The sequence below is a fragment of the Rhinatrema bivittatum genome, chromosome 19 (assembly GCF_901001135.1).
Source record: "Rhinatrema bivittatum chromosome 19, aRhiBiv1.1, whole genome shotgun sequence".
Lineage (NCBI taxonomy): Eukaryota > Metazoa > Chordata > Amphibia > Gymnophiona > Rhinatrematidae > Rhinatrema > Rhinatrema bivittatum.
In genome coordinates this window covers 11,833,932-11,858,832 of record NC_042633.1, presented here as the reverse complement: position 1 = coordinate 11,858,832, position 24,901 = coordinate 11,833,932, and positions in this window count along the sequence as shown.

Sequence of the window (24,901 nt, the reverse complement as noted above, 5' to 3'; positions counted from 1 at the left end):
AAAGCCGCAGACAGCATCAAGGCCGGTAGACCTTGTGGTCTCAGGAGAAGCAAAGAGAGTGTCCAAATGGAGCGCAAGGGTCAAAGCCAGGGTATCCATCCGAGGATGGCCATCTAAAGCAAGGGTCAGTTCCAGGTATCAGTCCAAGCGTGCTCAGGGGCAAGCAAAGGTCAGTACCAGGTATCAAATCAAGCGTGGTCAGAGGCAAGAAGAGGTCAGTTCCAGGTATTGGTCCACGCAGTCGACTTGCCGCGGCAGTGGGAGAGGTAGGCCCGGGACCTGCGGAGCAAGGAAGAAGGTGAGCAGGCCTGGGCGCGGCCCTGGGGCGGCCGGGATGAGCAACAGAGTAAAGACCAATCAGAAGGAGTGGAACCCCTAATACTTCATCCATCTCAGTGAATTGTGTGGTGAAGGAAGAGAAGTTTCTTGTTCTTCAGTGGGGCCTAAATGATCGATAAGGCCTTAATGAGAAGGCAAATAAAGTAGGGTCAGACCAGTCATCTTATATACAGGGATTCCTTTCTTTGAAGTACAGTTAAAATTAACAAATCAAAATAGATAATGTTTTATGAATATTTTCATTTATGTCTGTGTATTGTATTATGATTTATAATTGGGTGATACCAACTGGATCTTCAACGTGATTAATACATTTTAATCAATAATAATAAATATATATTCATTAACAGTATATAAGTAGCTGGTGATTTAAGACAAGTAAAGGCTGTCTAGGCTGAAAAGTCTATAGTACACATTATTCTGCAGTTAGATGCCCTTTTAAAAATGTACTTCCTACTGCATGCAATTGAAATTTTGTGAACTGTACAGGTCATGCATACTTATAATCTCATATCGCAAACAAAAATTGGCCCATACCTGCCAAGGCTCAAAGTGTTTGATGTCCCCACATGTCCCATTGAAGAAAGGTCCTTTTCCAGGTTCACAGGCGTACATGGCATGTAGGGCATGGGCCACAATGTACACAGCATTATAGGCATTATAAACGGACCTTAGGTTTGTCATATCAAAGAAATAGTTATTAATGGTCCTCAAGTCTTCCTCTCCTGTGCAGAGTTTCCTTTCTCTGCTTAGTTCTTGAAGAGTGGCCTGGTCCATGTTGGGGTCAGCCCACTTGCAGCCAAATGCGTCTTCCCAAAATTGCCCAACAAAGATGTCTTCTGTAGCTGTTAAAGGATGAAGGTTATAGAGGTATTCTTTGAACACTGGAATGTTGCCTGTAGGAACAGTGATTCCAATTGTTCCTTTCAGAAGTTTAAAGAAATCCTTTTCATTAAATAATGGAAAAGGACCCCAGCCATCTGAAGCAAGCCAGACTTTCCCAGATATGTGACTCTTTGCAATTGCCAGCATGACAGGATAGAGATTCTCGTTAGTGGAAAAGACCACAATGACCCTCGTTGTCATCTTTTTCACCACCTGCACAATGCGCTGAATCTTCTCTTGAGAGTAAAACAGGGGGATGATTTCATAGAAGGCAACACAGACCCCAGCCTTGACCAGCTCTTCTTTTAGCATCTGACTCCCAATCAGTCCATAGTCATTGTTCTCAGCAAGGATTCCAATCCATGTCCAACCAAAGAAGGTGATCAACCGGGCGATGCCCAGAGACTGCAAATCATCACTTGGAACAGTGCGGAGGAAAGAGGGAAATCGACTTTTATCACTAAGAGTGGCTACAGTTGAGGCATAGCTGATCTAGAAGAATTTGACCAACAGCATTAATTGGTTTTCTCTTACCCTTGATCAGCAATTTTGAGAGTTATAACATAAAATATTTTTTACTTTTTCTTACAGGGTATCTCAAGACACACTAAATTTTCTTGCCTTAACCATGTACTTTAGGACAAAGGTGATCAATCTCTTCACCTACATTCATCCATTCTCCTTCTTGACAATAAGTAATAGCAACCATAATGACTTCCCATACAACCACATTTTTAGTCTGGCTTTTTAAGTGTAGCAAGCAATGCATTGAAATTGTCTTTACAACTAGCCAGAGCAGCAGGATATTTCATAATTTGTTATAACTGATCCATACCTGTGCCTGTTTATAGACTCCCAGTAGCTGAGCTATGGTTATGGACATCTGAGACTGGTTATCGCCAATCACTGCAGCTAATGGAGTTGTCCCCCTACAGGAGTAATTTGGTATGGCGTCTTTGTTTCCGGTGAGTTGCCACATTGTACCTTGCAAGGACCTGGATGGGGCATTGCAGGAGTCGTATATCCAGAACCCCAAGCTGATGTTTGGCAATGGGTAATTGTTTTTGTTAATTTCTTTCAAGGCAAAGACCATGACATTCACATGTTGGTAAAAACCTAACTGTAGTCTAAAAAATATCAGGAAATATCCATTGAAAGGTAAGCAAAAGTACATCAAGGAATTAATTTTCAAAGGAGTTAAATGGGTAAAAGTAGCATATATGAAAGCAATTTAGTGTGTGAAACTTTTTGAAAATTCATTGCTATGGAGTGAATTTTCAAAGGAGTTACAGGCGTAAAAGTATCAATTTGCAACAGTCTTATGTGCATAAATCCTTTTGAAAATGATCTTCAATACATCACTCAATTGGCAATGCACAAACCCAGCTGATTTACAAACACAAGATATTCACATGCACTGAATTTAAATATCAGCTTATTCTGTGGATAAAACTATGCACATTCACTTAAATGATTAGAAAATTCAGTGCATGTATATAGCTTTGGAACATGCCGCTAAAACACACCCTGAGTTCCTCTTTTCTATGAATGTACATACATTATGCAACTAAGTACATATTTTCTGGAGAATATTGGTGATTTATGTGGGATATGTCATCACAAAGAGAGTAGGTCCTAACTAAATGATAAATTCCTGCCACAACAAGGTGATGATATTCTTTCTGGTGCTCTGTTTGAGAAACAAAGGCACTGCCAGACTGGTTAGCCTCCATCCAGCTGCTGGGCTGCTATCTGCCTCATAGGGCCTCATTTTCCAGAGGGATCGCATGCGATAAGGGACGTTTCGCACGCGAAAAATCCCTTATCGTGTGCAATACCAAAATGGGGGCGGAGTCGGCCCCAGAAGAGGAGGAGTCGGGGCGTCACCGGGGCCGACTCCGCAAAGACTCCGCGGACGACGAAAAGGTAAAGCCCTTTTCGCGTCCGAGTTCGCGCCCAATAGCTACACCTTCTATGGTGGCGCTATTGGGTGCGAAACCGGCAGCGATCGCACCGCGACGGTGCGATCGCTGCCGGCTAGCGCAGGCCCGCCCCCCATTTCGGCCCCCCACCCCTCAGTCCCTAAAGTATCACAGGCCTGCGATTCTTTAGAAAATGAGGCCCATAGTCTCTTAAATTTGTTACATCTAAGGAATTTAAATTTGTGTATTTCATCAATTTTTGTTTGCTCTGCCAATGACCCATTAATGATGCTAAGGATCTTAAATTTTAGTCAGGGTTAATTTTAATGTATTGTCTTCTAGGATGCCTAGCTCTTTTTCCTGGGTGGTAACTCCTAACTTGAAATATGGCATCATTTAAATACAGTATGGGTTATTTTTTCACCATATGCATCACCCTAAACTGGTCCACATTAAATTTCATTTGTCATTTGGACGCAAAATCTTCCAGTTTGTCAAGGTCCTCCAGCAATTTAGCAGTATCTGCTTGTGATTTTACTATGCTGAATAATTTTGTGTCATCGTAAATTTGATCACTTTACTCATCATTCCCTTTTCAAGATCTTTTATAAATATACAAGCCATTAAGCCTGTTAAAACTGGCAAGATTCCATCAATCAGACTGGCACGTCGGTCAGAGCCGCTCTGTTCTCCACAACCTCTTACCCTTTCCACTTACTCACTGATATCCTATACCCTTTTCTTTCCATCCCCTCTCATCTTCCCCTCTCACCTCATCCACAACCCCTTCCCTCTCCCTCAGCCCTCCTTCACTCCCTCTTTTTCTCTTCTCCATAACTTCTTACCCTTCCCACTTATGCACTCATATCCTCTTACCTTTTCCTTCCATCCCCTCATCTTCCCTTTCCTTCCCCTCTCACCTCATCCACAACCCCTTCCCTCTCCCTCAGCCCTCCCTCTTTTTCTGGTCTCCAGAACATCTTAACCTTCCCACTTATGCACTCATATCCTCTTCCCTTTTCTATCCATCCCCTCTCATCTTCTTTCTTTCTTCCCCTCTCACATCATCCTCAACCCCTTCCCTCTCCTTCAGCCCTCCTCCACTCCCTCTTGATCTCTTCTACAGGGCCGGCTGTTGTCCCTCTCTCCGTACCTCCCTCCCTGTTTACTGTGGCTTCTCACTGCTGTCCCTTTGCGTGCTGGTCCCTTCTCCCTAACCCATTCCCCAGCGGCAGAGGGACAGGCTCAGGCTGTGTCAGTCCAACTTTTCACTGCTCTCCCTCCCCCCTTCCCCGGCGTTGGAGGGATGGGCTCAAGTTGTTGGCTCGTTTTCACTGCTGTCCCTCCCCTCTTCCCAGCTCCCTCCCCCTTTCCCCGGCGAAGGAGGGATGGACTCAAGTTGTCGGCCCGACGTGCTCTCCGGGGGTCTCACTCGCGCGTGTGCCTCACCACCAGGCTTGTTGCTGGCCTGCCCGATGCTCAGATACCGCCCGCCGCGCCCGCCACTGCTCCTCCCCACCGCAAAACGCCATGTCCACTGCTACTCCTCCCTGCCGCAAAACGGCACGTCCGCCACTGCTCCTCCCCGCCGCTGTGATTGACGTGCTCTGTCGCCCGCGCATGCACGGCACGTTGGGCAGAGCTCTGCTCCGCGCATGTGCAGTAGAGCTGCTCTCTACTGCGCATTTGTGGGCTGTCGGTCAGAGCCCATTTATAAGGTAAATTAAAAAGCACCGATCACAGTACAGATCCACTGAGAAAACTGACCATTTTATTCTATTCTTGGTTTTCTGTCTTCAATAGCTTGCAATCCATAAAAGTACATTGCCAATTTATCCCATCACCTTGTCAAATGCCTTCTGAAAATCCAAATACACTACATCTACTGGCTCACCTTAACCATATGTTTATTAACCTCTTCAAAAAAATGTAGCAGATTTGTAATGCAAGACTTATTTTGGGAGAATCCATGCTAGCTGTGATCCTTTACACCATGTCTATGTTCTGTGATTTTGTTCTTTCAAATATTTTTCATAATTTTTCCTGTCACTGAAGTCAGACTCATTGGTTTACAGTTTCCCTTATCTAATATTGAGGTTATATTGGCCAACTTTCAGTCTTAAGGTACAATAGACAATTTTAATGATGGTTTCAAATTACTAGCAATAGATCTGAATTTTCATTTTTTGAGTTCTTTCTGTACCCTGGGGGTATATACCATCTGGTCCAGGAGATTTTCTATGTTTAGTTTGACAATCTAGCCTATCACATCTTCCAGGTTCACCTTGAATTGGTTCAGTTCATTTCAATCCTCACCCTTAAATACCATCTCTGGAATGTGTTTCTCCACAATATCTTCATTTGTAAACATAGAAGGAGAGAATTAATTTTGTCCTTCCACGTTGGCTTTATCTTCTCTAAATGCCCCTTTAACCCCTCAGTTATCTAGTGGCCCAACTGATTCCCCTCACAAGTTCCTGATGCATATACATTTAAACAAGTTTTATTATGAGTTTTTGACTCTTCAACCAGTTTCTTTTGAAATTCTCTTAGCCAGTCTTATCAATGTTTTACATTTAACTTCCCAATATTTATGCTATTTTCTGATTTTCTTCAGATGTATCATGCTTCCAATTTTCCAAGGAAGGTTTATAATCTAAATAGCCTTTATCACTTCACCTTTTAACCAAGCCTACAGTCATTTGCCCTCCTTCCACCTTTTTAATGTGTGGAATACATCTGACCTGCACTTCTAAAATGGTATTTTTAAACAATGTGTTGTGGAGATGGATGAGAATGTGGACCCCTTGCCCGAGGTGGAGTTGGCACAACCTGAGAGGGTAAACTCCCGCAGGTCCCCACCGTTGGAAGGTGATGCCGGGCCGGTGCAGGGGCCGGCTGCAGCTTTGCCAGTACCAATCCCGTTTCCCAAGGGTTGAGCCCTTGGGTGCAGGGGCCGGCTGGTCTTAGGTGGGCCCCTGTGAAGAGAGTTGGGTAACAACAGGAAGAATCATCCAAAGTCAGTCCAAGATCAGAAGCCAGAGGATCGCCGCTAGCCAGTCCAGAGTCAGAAGCCAGAGGGTCACCGATAGCCAGTCCGAGGTCCGAAGCCAGAAGAACCGTCCACAGGAACTAAGGATGGGAGCAGGAGCAGGAACAGGGCTCGGAAAGCAGGAACAGGGCTCGGAAGGCAGGAACAGGACTTAAGGCACCACTGAAGGAGGGAAGACTCCATTGAAGCGAAGCAGACTCGTTGCCAAGTCGGAGAGTATCCGGGGAAGCCTCCTTATAAATGCAGAGAGTCCTGACATCAGCTAAGGGCCGGGCTAGGTTTTCCCACTGCGGCCCCTTTAAGAGGCGGGACTCCAGCACGTGCGCAAGCTAAGGAATGCCAGGAGGAGTCGGGACCAGCAGCGTCAGAGCCCGCGTGGCAGCAGGACGGCCCGGGGAGCGGTGGCACCAGCTTGCCGTCGTGGCACGGAGCCCAGCGGAGACCTGAGGAAGCGTACCATGGGTAAGGGAAGGCGCCAGTGGCCCGACAGTGCCGGCGGCACTAACACAATGTCATACCTTTTGCCTACTCTTAATCTTTGTAGCTGCACTTTTCAGTTTTTTTTTTAATCTTCCTTAGTTTATTAAAGTCTTCCTTTTGAAAGTTTAGTGCTAGCACTAAACTTATTGTCCCCCTGTCAATCTTTAATTCAAACGTAATCATGTTAGGATCACTAATGCCAAATAGTTGCACCAAGGTTACCTCTCTCACCAAATCCTGCATTCCACTAAGAATTTCATCTAAAATAATTCCTTTTCTTGTTGGTTCCTGAATGAATTGCTCCATGAAACAGTCATTTCTTACTTAAACAATATTGGACAATATAGAAGAATTAGACCCTTGGGTAACTGGATGAGTGGTAGGGTGGGAAAGAATTCAAAATCTCCTTTAGATTCAAGTCTCTTTCAAAATCTCTTTAAAAAACTTAAATTAAAAAAAAAAACCTCCAGAAAAAGATTCTAAATAGAAATTTGAAAGAAAACGTTTTAAGCCCATGCAGAGAAGGGCAACAAAAATTCCAATGGGGATAGATCAGCTCCCTTGCAAGGAAAAGCTTAGCAGGCCAGTGCTCTTCAGCATGAAGAAGGGAAAACTGAGAGGGGATAAGATAGAAGTTTAAAGATTATGGGAACAGTTATGCACTCTATCAAACAATATAGGACTGGATTTTCTGGAGGTGTTTGATAAAGTCTCTTACAAGGGAGTCCTCAGGAAAGTGAAGTCAGGGAATGGGAGGAGAGGTTTTGCTGTGGATAGGTGATGGGTTACATGATAGGAAACAAATAGCAGGAGTAAATGATCAGTGTTCCCGATAATAAGAGGTAAACAGTGGGGCGCCTCAGGGATCTGTACTGGGACCAGCATTATTTAACTTAATTCAGTAATGATCCTGAAAAGTGAGCAATGAACGAGGTCATCAAATGACACAAAAATAATCAAAGTAGTAAAAACAGATGCAGACTGTTAGGAAATACAGAAGGACCTTGCCAGACTCAAGATCTTACCCAATATTCATTGGGAATTTTTCTTTTTTTAAATATTTTTTTATATATACTTTTTTCTTAATCAAGACCTCATATATTGGTTAGAGGGGCTTAAAACTTAATAGCCCACACTAAAGTTGATTAGGAATTTACCACATTATTATTTGTGTTGCGGTCTTTCCATTTCCATTTATAATCATAGGTCTCGATTATATTTTTTTAAACTTAGTGAATCATACTTATTAAAACTACTTAAACAGTGAAGCACACTTATCTTAAAGTCGAGTGATCAGAAACGCTTGTAAGAGTGATCATTATGAGTGGGGCATTATGAGTAATGATCACTCTTACAAGCGTTTCTGATCACTCGACTTTAAGATAAGTGTGCTTCACTGTTTAAGTAGTTTTAATAAGTATGATTCACTAAGTTTAAAAAAATATAATCGAGACCTATGATTATAAATGGAAATGGAAAGACCGCAACACAAATAATAATGTGGTAAATTCCTAATCAACTTTAGTGTGGGCTATTAAGTTTTAAGCCCCTCTAACCAATATATGAGGTCTTGATTAAGAAAAAAGTATATATAAAAAAATATTAAAAAAAAGAAAAATTCCCAATGAATATTGGGTGGTTTGTGTTGTTATAGTGTTATGAAATACACCTAATTGGAAGTTTCACTAAGTAACAGACTCAAGATCTTGGCATCTAAATGGAGATAAAATTGAATGCAATGTGAAGCACATGGCACACAATGCTGGGATCTGTGTTAGGAATCACCACCAGGAAAAGGATCTTGCTCTTCCATTGTCAACATTATGTTGAAATTCTCAGCTTACTGCATGGTGGTATTCAAAAAAGCAAATCAAATGTTAGGAATTTATTGGAAAGGAATGAAGAATAAAATGAGAACATCATAACGCCACCACATATATAAATGGTACAATCACACCATGATACTTCCTCTGCACCATTAAGCTGTGGAATTTGATATCAGATGGTGTGGTCAAGGCATAGCACAGCTGATTTTAAAAAGGTTCCTGGTATTAGCAATTATTAGCCAGGAAGACTTGAGAATAGTCAGTGGTTACCCCTGGGGGTGAGGAACAAGAAATGGTTCTATTCTATGGGATCTGCTGGATACTTCCTAGAGATCTGGCTTGGCCTTTGTTGGGGAACAGCCATTCTGGGCTCAATGCAACGTTGGTCTGAACTAGCACAGCTGTTCTTATGTTCTAGAGGACATTCCTCAAAATCAGCAAGTAGTAGATTTAAATTACATTCTAATAGGTATTTCTTTTTTCTTTCAATGAACAAGTAGGCTGTTGAATTTCTTACCAAATTTCTAGAGGACAGATCCTTAAAAACAAAATATAAGCCATATAGTATTGGGGGTCTCCACTTTATTCTTCTGGGAATAAGCAACAATGGCGCTTCCTATTAGGATCTGTTGGATTTTTCCAGGTGACCTGGACTGGCCACTGTTGAAGGCAGGATGCTGGGATTGATGGACCATTGGTCTGCCTCTGCATGGCATGTCTTATATTCTTATGAATAAGGGAGTAGAAATAGAGGGAAAACCTTAAGAACCACACAATGATGCTATAATGAAATTATATAGAACAGCATGGAAATGAGAAATAAAGAGCACAGGGGAAATAATCTGTCACTTACGTGTCGCAATGCTGGATGCTGGGAGTCTCAGTGAAGGGAATCGGGGGGTAGGTTTTAGCATTGTGAACAGGGAAGATCCCCCCTATAATGATGTCCCCCTGCTTTATATATCCTGTCACATTCACACTGCTCAATCGACAGTTGACATTAGCAGTATTTTTAACAGGGATGGACAGTATCAGGAAATGAATTAGTGCTATCAGCATAATTTCCTGCATCGAGCTGGGCTGGTCTCAACCTGTCTTTCCTTCAGCTTTTACCTTGGATGAAGTGAAAAATAAACCAGATTATCACATGTGAATGTAAAGTGCTATGGGTAGACGTTAAAGTTAGCATTATTTTTATTAATTAATTTATTTATTTATTTGCTTTTATATACCGACATTCGTAGGGGTACATCACATCGGTTCACATTGTAACAGAGGAAATAGTGTGACGGGTCGTACTATTTTTACATTGTAACATTATTTTTTAAAATTAAACCTTGTAACATTTATGCTTTATGCATAGAAACATTGTAACATTGTAACATAGATTAATTTATACATTGTAACATATATACATATATACATTCCCATAGTAGGGATAGGTTAGGATCATAATCCGCGTTAGGGTTAAAGTTAGATTTTAGGATAGGGCTAGGGAGAAGTTTAGGGTTAGAGTAACTGTTAGGATCAAGGTTAGGAATAAGTTAAGGGTGAGCATAAGCGTTAGGGTTAGATTTTGGGATGTGGTTTGAGAAACGTTTAGGATTAAGTTTAGGGTTAGAATGAAGGTTAAAGTCAGGATTAGGATTAAGATATGGAACAGTGTAAGGGATAGGGTCAGGGTTTGGGATAGGGCTAGGATTAGGGCTAGGGTTTGTCATTGCTACTGTGAAGAATTCCTTTACTGAAGGGCCTGATTTATAAAGCTTTTATCCGATTAAAAAACAGGAGTGAATTTTCTTAAAAATTGCATGCAAAATCTAATAAATGAACAAACTCCATTCCCACAACTGCTTTTGAAAAACCATCCATCCAAAATTATAAACACGGGAAGGTCAGGGTTCAAAGCAATTTATATGGGTAATTAGCAATTTTACAGGGTAAACTGGCCTTCTGGAAACTGCCCTCCCTCAGTCTAGCTAAAAGTAAACTTGTTCATCTGCTGGCATTTACAGGAGAAGATCCTGGAGTTTGTTTCGGGCAGGATTAGAAAATAAGTTACAAAAAGCCAGTGCAAACGTCCCCAGGAGCAGTGACCCAGGGCAAGGTTCAGCATGAAAGCCCACACACATCCTTCCTCTTTGAGAGCCGGGGTAAAGTCCATGGGTGAACAGAATGCAAGGACTTGGTCCTAAGGTGGAGAGTTTTACATCTGCCCCTCACCAAGAGAGGAGGTTTCAAAGGGAAGTGCCAGGTAACAAAGGAGAGAGGAGCAGGGAGAGGAAACACAGGGGCAATAACCAGAGATACAGGAACTACTGAGGGGAGACAGAGAGGCAGGGAGAGGAAAAGCAGGGGCAATAACCAGAGATACAGGAACTACTGAGGGGAGAGTGAGAGGCAGGGAGAGGAAAAGCAGGGGCAATAACCAGAGATACAGGAACTACTGAGGGGAGAGTGAGAGGCAGGGAGAGGAAAAGCAGGGGCAATAACCAGAGATACAGGAACTACTGAGGGGAGAGAGAGGGGCAGGGAGAGGAAAAGAAGGGGCAATAACCAGAGATACAGGAACTACTGAGGGGAGAGAGAGGGGCAGGGAGAGGGAAAGCAGGGGCAATAACCAGAGATACAGGAACTACTGAGGGGGGAGAGAGGGGGGCAGGGGGAGGAAAAGCAGGGGCAATAACCAGAGATACAGGAACTACTGAGGGGAGAGTGAGAGGGGCAGGGGGAGGAAAAGCAGGGGCAATAACCAGAGATATAGGAACTACTGACGGGAGAGTGAGAGGGGCATGGAGAGGAAAAGCAGGGGCAATAACCAGAGATACAGGAACTACTGAGGGGGGAGAGAGAGGCAGGGAGAGGAAAAGCAGGGGCAATAACCAGAGATACAGGAACTACGGAGGGGAGAGAGAGGGGCAGGGAGAGGAAAAGCAGGGGCAATAATCAGAGATACAGGAACTACTGAGGGGGGAGAGAGGGGCAGGGAGAGGAAAAGCAGGGGCAATAATCAGAGATACAGGAACTACTGAGGGGGGAGAGAGGGGCAGGGAGAGGAAAAACAGGGGCAATAATCAGAGATACAGGAAATACTGAGGGGAGAGAGAGGCAGGGAGAGGAAAAGCAGGGGCAATAACCAGAGAATCAGGATCTATTCAGGGGGGAGAGAGGGGGGCAGGGAGAGGGAAATCAGGGGCAATATCCAGAGATACAGGGTGCTGAGGGGTGAGAGAGAGGAGCAGGAAGGATAAAAGGAGGGGCAGGGAGAGGGAAATCAGGGGCAATATCCAGAGATACAGGGTGCTGAGGGGTGTGAGAGAGGAGCAGGAAGGATAAAAGGAGGGGCAGGGAGAGGGAAATCAGGGGCAATATCCAGAGATACAGGAACTACTGAGGGGGGAGAGAGGGGCAGGGAGAGGAAAAGCAGGGGCAATAATCAGAGATACAGGAACTACTGAGGGGGGAGAGAGAGGCAGGGAGAGGAAAAGCAGGGGCAATATCAGGAGATACAGGAACTACTGACGGGTGATAGAGGGGCAGGGAGAGGAAAAGCAGGGGCAATAACCAGAGATACAGGAACTACTGAGGGGAGAGAGAGAGAGAAGGTCAGGGAGAGGAAAAGCAGGGGTAATAAGCAGAGATACATGAACTACTGAGGGGAGAGAAGGGCAAGGAGAGGAAAAGCAGGGGCAATAAACAGAGATACAGGAACTACTGAGGGGAGAGAGAGGGGCAGGGGGAGGAAAAGCAGGGGCAATAACCAGAGATACAGGATCTATTCAGGGGGGAGAGAGGGGGGCAGGGAGAGGGAAATCAGGGGCAATATCCAGAGATACAGGGTGCTGAGGGGTGAGAGAGGAGCAGGAAGGATAAAAGGAGGGGCAATAACAAGAGATACAGGAACTACTGAGGGGAGAGAGAGGGGTAGGGAGAAGAAAAGCAGGGGCAATATCCAGAGATACAGGGTGCTGAGAGGTGAGAGAGAGGAGCAGGAAGGATAAAAGGAGGGGCAATATCCAGAGATACAGGAACTACTGAGGGGAGAGAGAGGGGTAGGGAGAGGAAAAGCAGGGGCAATATCCAGAGATACAGGAACTAATGAGGGGAGAGAGAGGGGCAGGAAGAGGAAAAGCAGGGGCAATAACCAGAGATACAGGAACTACTGAGGGGAGAGAGGGGCAAGAAGGATGTAGACAGAGGCAAAATGCAGCGATACAGGGGCAGAAGGGAAAAAACATGGGTAATATCCAGAAATACAGGGGAGAGTGAGGGGCAAAGGATACAAGCAGGGGCAAAGCCCAGAAATATAGGAGCAGCAAGGGGCATTGGTAGTGCAATAGGAGATATGCAAGGACAATCACCAGAGATATAGGAGCAGGGAGGGGAGAGAAGGACAAGTATGGGAATAGCAGGGGCAATAACCAGAGATATAGGAGCAGAGAGGCGCATGGATGGGGCAGGAGGAGATAAGCAGGGGCAATACCTGGAGACACAGGAGCTGCTGCTGGGGGAGAGAGGGGCAGGGGGAGGGGAAGCAAGTAGAATAGACACTGAAATCTGATTTTACAAGAAAACCTCTAATTTAATTCATATCTCTGGTGAAGAGGAATGTTCTTCCTATCCCCTGAAAGCCTATGGAGCAAATTTTGGTGCCAGGCAAAAAAACCCCAAGAAATTGTGAGTTTCATTTGTTCTGCTCTTGACTGCAGCGTCTGTAAGGAAAACAAATCTACAACATTAAGTTTGTAGAAACTTTCTGGTGCTTCTGCCTGCAGTGGTTTTCTTTTGCCCCAGGTTTTTCGCTGGCTCCTTTTGTTTGCAATCCCGATACTTAAATCCCATCCTGCAGTTTTCTGTTCTGTGCTATCTTTCAGCTTAGTGACAGATTCTCATACGTTATCTTAAAGAAATATTTTAAAATCTTACTCACTGCCATTTGATGTCCTTTAGAGCAAAGCTGGAGCTCTCACACACAGGGTCTGATGCAGCTGCTGCTGACTACCCTCTTATAACTTTCACTTATTCCCCATCATAATGAACAATTTCCATGATGGGATAATTGCTAAATTGTTTTATGATTGTCGCAGGCCCTGGGGGGGAGAAAATGTGATTGATAAACAAAGGAACAAACCTTTGAAAAGTAGATTGAAGGGATATTACTGCTTCTTGAGTGTGCAGTGTTAAAAGGAGACCTGCCAGTGTCCATAGTCTGGAATCAGCATGAGTGGGGTGCAAAGGAGACCTGCACCTTCTTCTCAGGTTAAGGAATTAGGAGATAAGAAATGCCATGTTGGGTCAAAGCCAGGGTCCATCAAGCCCTGCATCCTGTTTCCCTGCACTGGCCAGTCCAGGTCACCTGGAAGTTCCTGGCTAATCCAAATTTGAAAAGCCTGTTTCATGTTGCTTTCCCCAGCAAAGCCTCTCTGGCTAAAAGTTTATGGAAATGTCCTTCAGAGATGCTCAGGATAATCAAAGTGCTAATAATCCAGGCCTTTAACTTGTTCTTAAAATCCTTAGGGGCAGCTTTTCAAAGCCCTAAGGGGCGGATTTTAAGAGCCCTGCTCGCCTAAATCCGCCTAAATCTGGGCGGATTTAGGCGAGCAGGGCCCTGCGCGCCGGTGCGCCTATGTTCAATAGGCGCACCGGCACGCGCAGAGCCCCGGGACTCGCGTAAGTCCTGGGGTTTTCAGAGGGGGGCATGTCGGGGGCGTGTCGGGGTGGGCCCGACGCGCGGCGTTTTCGGGGCGTTTCGGGGGCGGGCCCGGGGGCGTGGTTACGGCCCGGGGCGATTCGGGGGCGTGGTCGCGCCCTCCGGACCCGCCCCCAGGTCGCGTCCCAGCGCGCTAGTGGCCTGCTGGCGCGCGGGGATTTACGTCTCCCTCCAGGAGGCGTAAATCCCCCGACAAAGGTAAGGGTGGGGTTTAGACAGGGCCGGGCGGGTGGGTTAGGGAGGGGAAGGTGAGGGGAGGGCAAAAGAAGGTTCCCTCCGAGGCCGCTCCGATTTCGGAGTGGCCTCGGAGGGAACGGAGGTAGGCTGTGCGGCTCGGCGCGCGCCGGCTATACGGAATCGATAGCCTTGCGCGCGCTGATCCCGGATTTTAGCGGATATGCGCGGCTACACGCGTATCTACTAAAATCCAGTGTACTTTTGTTTGCGCCTGATGTACCAACAAAAGTACGCCAAATCGCGCTGTTTGAAAATCTACCCCTAAGCGTGTAAATCCAGAGGATTTATGTGCTAAGGGGGTTTACGCGCACCGGGCCTATTTTTAAAAGGCCCGGAAACGAGCGTAAAGCCCCGGGATGTGTGTAAGTCCCGGGCCTTGCAAAAAGGCGCGGGGATGGGGCGGGGCGGGATAGCATACGATATGTCTAATAGGAATGTAATAGTAATTTCACACTATGCGCCTCCAAAATCCATATTGATACTTGGAAAAAGCATCCTCTCTATCTAGATACTTTTATTATATTTTAACCAGTTTCAAATCTGCAAAGTGAACATTGCCTCCTATTCAGTTGCTTTTTTTAATCTTCTGAGGAGTCTCTAATGTGAGATTTTTTTAATATGACTTCTGAAAATCCAGGTGTGTTATACTGACCTGCTCACCCTTCTGCACGTTTATCTATCTACACCTTCAAAGAAATCTAATGCATTGGTAAGCATGACTTAATAGGTGTCACTACGAGGTGGCGACTTCCACTCCAAAGAAATGGCTAGCTACCCCAGTTTTATATATTGGATTAGGCAGGTCTAAATCCCACCCTCTGGAAAATAGTGGCTTTCCTTTTTATGGCAGCTAAGATGGCAATTATGTTGTACAAAGATTTCTAATGTTTCCAAGAAGAAAAACTAAAAGATGAATTTTAAAAGCCCGATGTTTGCTGGAGTGAGCTTACGGGATTTTAAAAGCTGCCAGGATATGCACATAAACGCCGCTGCATGCACATCTCAGAACTTCTGAAAAAGAGGCGGGGTCTGGGTGGGGCAGGACTTTGGCGTTCAGTGTTTTTAATCTGAAATTTGAGTTTAGATACTTAAGCGCCCTGGTGTGCCCCTTTACTTTTGCTATGGATGATGTGTAAGTGATAAAACAAAAAAACCTAGGCAGATCCGTGGGGTTTTAAGGGTTGGTGCTAACAGGTGGGAAGGAAGGCTCTAACCAAGGGGTTTGGAAGAGCTTTAACTTGAGTGCGTGAACTGGAAAGGAAATGGAAAAACTGGTAATGGTGTCCGGTCATGTCCCCTTTTTTTTAAAAAAAAATTTATTTATGGATTTTACAAATCAAACACAAGAATTGTTGTGCCAGGAAAAAAAAAGAAATGTTCCACATAATATACGTTAATTAGCATCATATATATATATAAATAAAAATGTAAATGTTTGTTTGTTCAAAATCTTATATCTCTGAAAGTTCTTCACCGACTGCTTTGAAATTTTGACCCAACGTTGCATTCCAATACGCGCGTTTTTTTTATAAACCTATATTATATAGATGTCACACCTGTGACAGGTAAAAACATGCTTTTTGGGAAAAACAGCGCCATCTGTTGGATGTAAAAGCAACACACGCTATCTACAATATAAATGGGCTCTCACCGACCGCCCTCAAATGCATAGTAGAGAGCAGCTCTACCGTGCATGTGCGGACCATAGAGCTCTGCGCTACGTGCTGGGTGTCACAGAGGGGAGGAGGAAAGGGCAGACGAGTCGCTGCTCCGATAAACAGCTCAGCCCATTCCTCCGCTGCTGGGGAAGGGGGGAGGGAGTAGGGACTGCCGGACAGTTACACACAGGAGGAGAAAATGGTAGAAGAGTCGCCGAACCAGTTCGTCCACCACCGGGGAAGGAGGGGAAGGAGTTGGGACGGCCGGAGCAGAGCAAATGCAGTAGAAAGTGGCTGTGAAGAGATCATAGCAGCTGCAGCCTGCAGCAGCCAAAGCGCAAAGAGCTGAATAGAGTACATCTCGCCCTCCTCCCCTGCCCCCTGAGTCCCGCAGATAAGGAGAAGCCAAGTAAATATCCCGCAACTGTAGGGGGGGGGGGGGGGGGGGAAGGCAGTGCTGTCAAGCCACCCGTGGGTCTCAGCCACCACGTAAAGAGTTTACATGGGCATCGCTCCACCCCCACTCCCAGCAAAGCACCGTCATGAAAGTGAAAGCCAGAGCCCTGTTCCCTCCTCCCTCTCAAGTCCCCGATCGGATTCCTTACAGGCACAGGTCTCCAAGAAAGAGCAAAGTAAGCAAGGCAACGTGTTCCAAATCTGTTGCAGTGCCTGCCGCCTGCCCTTTGCGATGGGGGGGGGGGGATGGAGTGTTTTCCTCACTCTCCCAGACACAACAGGCGTGGGAACTTTGCAAGCTTTTACGACTGCAGAGCAAAGACTTAGGTGGAGAGGGGACAAAAATATAGCCCGTTTTAACTGTGTGAGAGAGAAGTGTGTTAATGTGCGCTGAAGGTGAGTGTGAGTGCCGGAGAGAGAGGGAGATTACGTGAGGGATTGTGTATGTGTTTAAGAGGGACTGGGTGTGCGGGTGTGAGGGACAGAGGGAGAGTGTATGTGTAAGAGAGAAGAGAGAGAGGAATCCTATGTTCAGTGTAGAGGGGAATGGGAGAGCAAAGGAGTTGGAGCCTGTAAGGATAGAGTGAAAGGGGTCTGAGCAGGTAATGGACTTCTCCTCCAAGAACGTATCCAATCCTTTTTTAAACACAGCTAATCTAACTACACTAAGGCAACAAATTCCAGAGTTTAATTGTGCGTTGAGTAAAAAAGAACTTTCTCCAATTAGTTTTAAATGTGCCACATGCTAACTTCATGGAGTGCCCCCTAGTCTTTCTATTATCTTAAAGAGTAAATAACTGATTCACATCTACCCATTCTAGACCTCTCATGATTTTAAAGACCTCTATCATATCCCCCCTCAGCCGTCTCTTCTCCAAGCTGAAAAGTCCTAACCTCTTTAGTCTTTCCTCATAGGGGAGCTGTTCCATTCCCCTTATCATTTTGGTAGCCCTTTTCTGTACCTTCTCCATCGCAATTATATCTTTTTGAGATGTGGCGACCAGAATTGTACACAGTATTCAAGGTGCGGTCTCACCATAGAGCGATACAGAGGCATTATGACATTTTCCGTTTTATTTACCATTCCCTTTCTAATAATTCCCAACATTCTGTTTGCTTTTTTGACTGCCGCAGCACACTGAACCGACGATTTCAATGTGTTATCCACTATGACGCCTAGATCTCTTTCTTGGGTTGTAGCACCTAATATGGAACCTGACATTATAACTATAGCATGGGTTATTTTTCCCTATATGCATCACCTTGTACTTATCCACATTAAATTTCATCTGACATTTTGATGCCCAATTTTCCAGTCTCACAAGGTCTTCTTGCAATTTATCACAATCTGCTTGTGATTTAACTTCTCTGAAAAATTTTGTATCATCTCCAAATTTGATTATCTCACTCGTCGTAGTCTCCCTCTCTCTCTGGCACTCACACTCACCTTCAGCGCACATTAACACACTTCTCACTCACACAGTTCTCACTCACACAGTTAAACTTTGCTCTGCACTCACAAGAGCTTGCAAAGTTCCCACACCAGTTGTGTCTGGGAGAGAGAGGAAAACACTCATGGTTTGATTGTTCATGTCCCTGGATGTTCAGCAACATGGTCTTCAGAAATACACATTTGTTATACATGACACCCTGAATAGTATTGTTTCAAAAGGCTGCTACCAGAGCTTCCATTGAACCCGTATACCCCTGTGATGGTGAAGTCAAACTGTGGCTGACATCCTGGCTGTCAGAGCAAAAGCACTACAGACAGGATACAGATATGGGCACCATTAGCTGAGGGCTGATTAAGCACTGAAATGGGAGTACTTGCACTATGTGACCAAAAAGGATTGGGTAGACAAGTGAATTTTCAACAGCTCCAAGAGAGAGGATTTGAACTGCCATTGTTTTAAGTCGATCAGTTGAAAGTCTGTAGTGTTCAGTCACACACTGGCCTTAGTGGAAAGGCATCGTAGTGACACATAATATTAGCAATCCTCTACAGGATGGAGAGAGAAATGTTGGCCCTGGCACAATGGCTTATTGACCAAACTGTGGAGACCACTTCTCATGTAACTGATATAATCACATCTCTGAGATTCCCCTGTGTCACTGCTGTTTGCTGTAATCTCATGGTCATATGAATTTGTGTAGATAAACTGAACCCAGATCCCTCCATTTCTTTATTCTGCCCCTCTCGCTTTCCTCTATTTGCTGAATCTGTCTCAAGCTTCTGATTGGTTGAGGGATGCAATCTGTGTGCATGTATGTATGTGTGGCGTGTGTATTCTAGATTTTCATGTTGCTTATGTTGATGCTACCTAAACCTTTTCATTTTACCTACCAGGGCAGACAATGGTTAGAAGAAAAGATTTATCATGTCTTGGTGAACCCACAGCCAATCATAATTAACAAAATCAATTCAGTTTAAAATAAAAACATACACATAAAATTTATAATATCATATTCAACATACAAATAAAAAACCTATGGCTTAGATTTATCAAACTGCACTAAATATCGCATGTGATAAGAAAAGGAACATCTTTTTTGGTAATAGCCTATTTATTACAATGCACTTTGTGGTAATACCTGTATAATTGCATTTCCCTACCTATAAAGTACTAATTTCACCACCATGGGGGATGGGAAGAAAGCCTAACCTATAAGAAAGTTTTAGTAGTTAACTATTTATGCTACTATAGGAGGCCTACCTTGTAACTCCAGGTGAGCTTTAGGCAGTAGTGTAGGGCTTAGGGGCCACTTTTACATGCAGAGTGAGATGTATGAACAGAACAATGCACTCTTGTTAAGATCTGATTTCCTTTGGAATGAGGAAACTCACACAACGATGACATTTGTACAATGTTCTCTCACCCTAGCTTGATGGACTCTCTACCTGGGTAACATCAAGCTAGGTTGACAGAACATTGTACAAATCTCATCTTTGTTTGAGTTTCCTCACTCTGAAAGACATCAAATCTTCACAAGAGTGCACTGTTCTGTTAGTATGTCTCACTTTGCATGTAAAAGTGGCCCCTAAGCCCTCACTATTACCTAAACCTCACCTCGAGTTCCTAGGTAGGCCTCCTATAGTAGCATAAATAGCTGCTTACTATGATACTATCCTCTAGGGGTGTGCATTCATTTTCGACGTATTGGCAATCCGCAATGTATATGTCCCTATTCGTTGTATTCATGGGGAAGTGAAACGTATCGCGACTCCCCACGAATACAACTACATTACATTAGTGCATAGCAAGGCACGGTGACAGTGGGCAGTGGGTAGTTTAGCAGACTGAACTTTATTATTGGGACAGTCTGTGTAGTGAAATTCCCAGTCTGCCTCTTTTGTGCTTACAAGCAAGCTGTGTGTGTGTGCCCACCACACACATCAAATTAGTGCATAGCAAGGCACGGTGACAGTGGGCAGTGGGTAGTTTAGCAGACTGAACTTTATTATTGGGACAGTATGTGCAGTGAAAACCCCAGTCTGCCTCTTTTGTGCTTACAAGCAAGCTGTGTGTGTGTGTGTGTGCACACCACACACATTACATTAGTGCATAGCAAGGCACGGTGACAGTGGGCAGTGGGTAGTTTAGCAGACTGAACTTTATTATTGGGACAGTCTGTGCAGTGAAATCCCCAGCCTGCCTCTTTTGTGCTTACAAGCAAGCTGTGCATGTGCACACCACACACACGTTACATTAGTGCATAGCAAGGCACTGTGACAGTGGGCAGCCAGTAGGCACTAGGAAGTGACATTAAATCCATAATGTCAGGGAAAGCTAGATGTGGTTGAGTGATTGGTATTGGCAGAGAAGGCACTTCAAAAGGAAATAGTGCCAGTCCCCCATTAAAGTTAAAAAGGGACCTGTTGCAATCTAAAGTCTTTGGAGGGGCAGGCAGTTCCATCCAGAAAAAAATGAAATCTGACCATGATGCATCGCCATCACCACCACCTGTTTCTGACCCTGTAGTTTTGGAGGTGAGGGAAGGGGAGGCTGAGTCATGCCAGACAAAATGTCGACACCCAAAAGCAGCAGGGGGACAGAAGTCTTGACTAAGACTTAGCTTTGACAATGTAACACAGTCACTGTTTGCTTCTGATTCAGATGAAGAATCATCTTGTGTGGGATTCTCATCAGAAACGTAAGAAGTAATAGCTGACGAAGCTTTAGGAGGATCAGTTAGTCCTGTCTTAGCTTCCACTTCTGTGCAGCAGGGGAGAGATGAAACTGATGAGGAGGAGGAAGAGCAATCAGCGCAGTCACAGAGGGTGACTGAGGCCCCTGGCATTGCTTTTCAGGGTGCACCCACTACTTCAGCTCCAGTGCCAGCATCCAGCCCCAAGACTTTAGAGAAGGGAGGATCCTGAAAGACATCTGCGATCTGGAGCCACTTTAAAGTGACGGATGACCCGCGTTTTGCTCGGTGTAATACTGTGGCAGGGCTATGAGCAGAGGCAAGCAAATGGGACATCTATCTAATTTTGGCATAACACATCATATGAAGAGGCAACACCCAACAACAGTACTGCCATCTGGGGATAAGAACATAAGAACATAAGAACATGCCATACTGGGTCAGACCAAGGGTCCATCAAGCCCAGCATTCTGTTTCCAACAGTGGCCAATCCAGGCCATAAGAACCTGGCAAGTACCCAAAAACTAAGTCTATTCCATGTTACCATTGCTAATGGCAGTGGCTAATGGCAGTACCAGTCAGGGGACCCTTTCCAAGCAGCATAAAGTGGTTCAAAAGCAGCAGAGTCACCCCACGCCCACATCCCCTTCTAGCAGTCAGGTGGCAGGCCAGCAACCCCCTGACATGTGGCAGAAGCGACAACCCACCATGGAGGAAATGGGGTGGAGTGAGGTAACGGTATCTTGGGGTAGGAGGCAGGCAGCCTCAAAATATGTAACGAGGAGAATTGGGGAAATGATTGCCCTTGGTGACCAGCCCTTGCAGTTAGTGGAGTATGTGGGTTTTAAGCGTTTTCTGAAGGTCATAGTTTCAAATTATAAAGTCCCCTCCAGAACCACATTTAGCATAAAGGTTATCCCCAGCCTGTACAAGCAGTGTCGCAGTCGCATCCAAGCGCTGCTTGCTAAGGCAGAGGGGAATGTGCATTTCACTTGCGATATCTGGACTGCCATGAATGCTGCACACATTTATCTCTCCCTGACAGCACACAGGTGGGACCTGGCTGAGGCAGGGGCAGGCAGCAGCTCTATTACTGAACAAGTATCAGGGTGGAGGTGGGCTTTACTGCACACCCACCTGATGGACCAGGCCCATACCTCAGAAAATATTCTAGCATGCATCAGACGGATGCTGGAGGGCTGGCAACTACACCAGTGAGACAGGAATCCTCAGGCAGGGTTCTTTGTCACAGGCAATGGTGCAAACCTGGTTAAGGCAATAAACGACGGACGCTTTAAGAACACCCGATGTTTTGCACTGTTATGCTCAGGCTTGTGAACCCTTGGACCGACGGGAGGATGGTATACCTTAGGAGGTGGATCCGTAGGTTCTCCCGTCGGGTGGCGTGGCTGAACAGAAGATGCGACCAGCTGACCCTCGGCACTGGAGACTGAGGTGACTGTGGAGGCAGACGAAGAGTTGTGACGTCGGGGAGAGGAACTGTGTCTTCGCCACTTAAAGCCCACGGTCCCCCCAGGAGGAGCCCGTAGGGACCCGGACCACTGGGACTTAGGTGGACCTTTGAGAGGTCAAGGAGTCGAGAGATCAATGCAAGGGCTAACTGGAGCTTCACCCCTGGAAGCCCGCGGTCCCCCCGGGAGGAGCCCGTAGGGACACGGGCCGCTGGGACTTAGGTGGGCCCTTGCAGACGATGGTCCAGAAGAAGTCCAAGGTCAAGTGCCAGAGGGTCGTCGCTTACCAGTCAGTGGTCACACACCATGCGATCGCCGCTTGCCAGTCCAAAGTCACACACCAGGAATCACCGCTTGCAGTCCGAAGTCACACCAGGAATCACCGCTTGCCAATCCGAAGTCAGGAACCAGGAATCACTAAGACGAGACAGGAACCAAGAAGCAAGGATCCGAAGCACAAGAAGACTCACCGAAGCAAGCAGACTCGACTAACCAAAAGTTGCCAAGTCAAGGAATGAGCAGAGGAAGCCTCCTTTTATACTTCCTCTGCTCTGGCTCATTGGAAACAGCTGTTGGTGGTTAAAGGGACCAGGTCCCTTTAAATCTGGTGAGGAGGCGTGGCCTAGTGCCTAAGATGGTGGCGGCCATCTTGGATTCACGGCCCACAGGGGAAGCTGCCCGATGCAGCGAGGAGGGAGCAGAGACGGCTCCCAAGCCTGGGGGCCATCGCGGATGCCTGCGCTGGTGCGCAGGGACTACAGGCCTCAGTTTCCCGCGACTTACCCGACGCTGCTGTGGCGGCCTGCCGGTCCAGGTCTCTTTAGGACGCCTCCCCGGAGGCCTGGGCTTAGATGGATGGTCTTTATGGAACCGCTCAAGCAAGCCCCAGTCTTAGTATGTTGGCCAACGGCTCCCAGGTGTTTTCTTCGGGGCCGAACCCCTCCCAGGCTAGCAGATACTCCCATTTCTTTCTATGTTTCTGCATGTCCAATACCTGTCGGACCTGATAGGTGAGATCGTCTTTGGAGGCGATGGGTTGGGGAGTCAGAGGCGTACTGGAAGGCCAAGATAACACCAGGGGATTCAAGAGGGAGACATGGAACGTGTTGTGTATCTTGAGTGAAGGCGGTAGACGAAGCTGATATGATACCGCACCAACCTGTCGAATGATGGGAAATGGCCCAATAAATCGAGGGGCCAATCGCACTGAAGGCAGCTTCAGGCGGATGAACTGGGTGCTCAGCCATACCTTTTGACCCGGCCTCAGAGGTGGGTATGGTCTTCGTCGCTGATCGGCATACCTTTTTGCCACCTGACTGGCTTTGATCAATGGGCGCCGTGTGGAAATCCACAGGCGGTGTAGTTTGTCTGCAGAGAGTTGGGCTACTGGGGAACTGGCAGCGGCGGGCGTGGCTGCTTCCCGCAGAATAACTGGAATGGCGAGGATCTGGTAGCCATGGAAAGATGAGAATTGAGTGCAAATGCTGCCCAAGGCAGCAGACTTGCCCAGTCGTCCTGTTTCTCATTTACATAGATGCGGAGGAACGTCTTTAAGGTTTGGTTCATTCTCTCCACTAGACCATTGGTCTGCGGGTGGTAAGCAGAAGTATAGTCCAGGGTGACGTCGAACTTTTGGCAGAGGGCCCTCCAGAATCTGGCAGTAAATTGAGGGACTCGGTCCGAGAGGATACTTCTTGGTAGACCATGTAGTCTAAAAATGTGCTGGACGAACAGCTGGGCCAGCTGTGCTGCGGGTGGGTGCCCTGGGAGTGGCACGAAGTGTGCCATTTTACTAAATCAGTCGATGACTACCCATATGACCGTGTTCCCACTGGATGACGGCAGATCGACCACGAAGTCCATCGCAAGATGGGTCCATGGATCCGAGGGAGCTGGTAAAGGCTGAAGCAAGCCTGGGGTTGAACCTGAAATCCTCTTATGACGAGCACATGACTGGCAGGACTCTACATATGACTTGACATCTTTGTTGTCCTTAGGCCACCAATAGTATCAGTGGAGGGTCTGTAAGGTCTGAGATTGTCCTGGATGACTGGAGCAACGGGAGTCATGAGCCCATGCCAGGACTTATTTCCGCAAGTGCGGCGGAACCAGAGTTTTCCCGGGAGGGATTGCTGTGGTGGCAGACAGAAGGACATGTGATGGCTCTATGATGAACTGAGGGTCATCAGAAGTCTCAGTAGCCTCGAAGACATGTGACAAGGCATCGGCCTTGAGATTCTTCCCGGCAGGTCTGTAGCAGAGGATAAAGTTAAATCGGGTGAAGAATAACGCCCAACGTGCCTGTCGAGGGTTGAGTCGTTGTGCCTGATGCAGGTGCTCAAGGTTTTTATGGTCCGTGTAGACCGTAAACTAGTGTTGTGACCCCTCTAGCCAAGGACGTCATTCTTCTAGGGCCACCTTTATGGCCAAGAGCTCTTTGTCGCCAATAGCATAGTTCCGCTCTGCCGGAGAGAACTGACGAGAGAGGAAGGCACACGGGCGTAACTTGTGATTTTTGGAAGTCTGACTCAGAATGGCCCCTACGTCTTCTGAGGACGCGTCCACTTCGATGACAAATAGCCGTTGTGGATCCAGATGGCGTAGGCACGGCTGTTGCAGGAACACCTCTTTGAGGCGATGGAAGGTGGCCTCCACTCCCGGAGACAAGTTTTTGTGATTCACTCCTTTCTGGGACAAAGCTTTCATCGGGGCAACGAT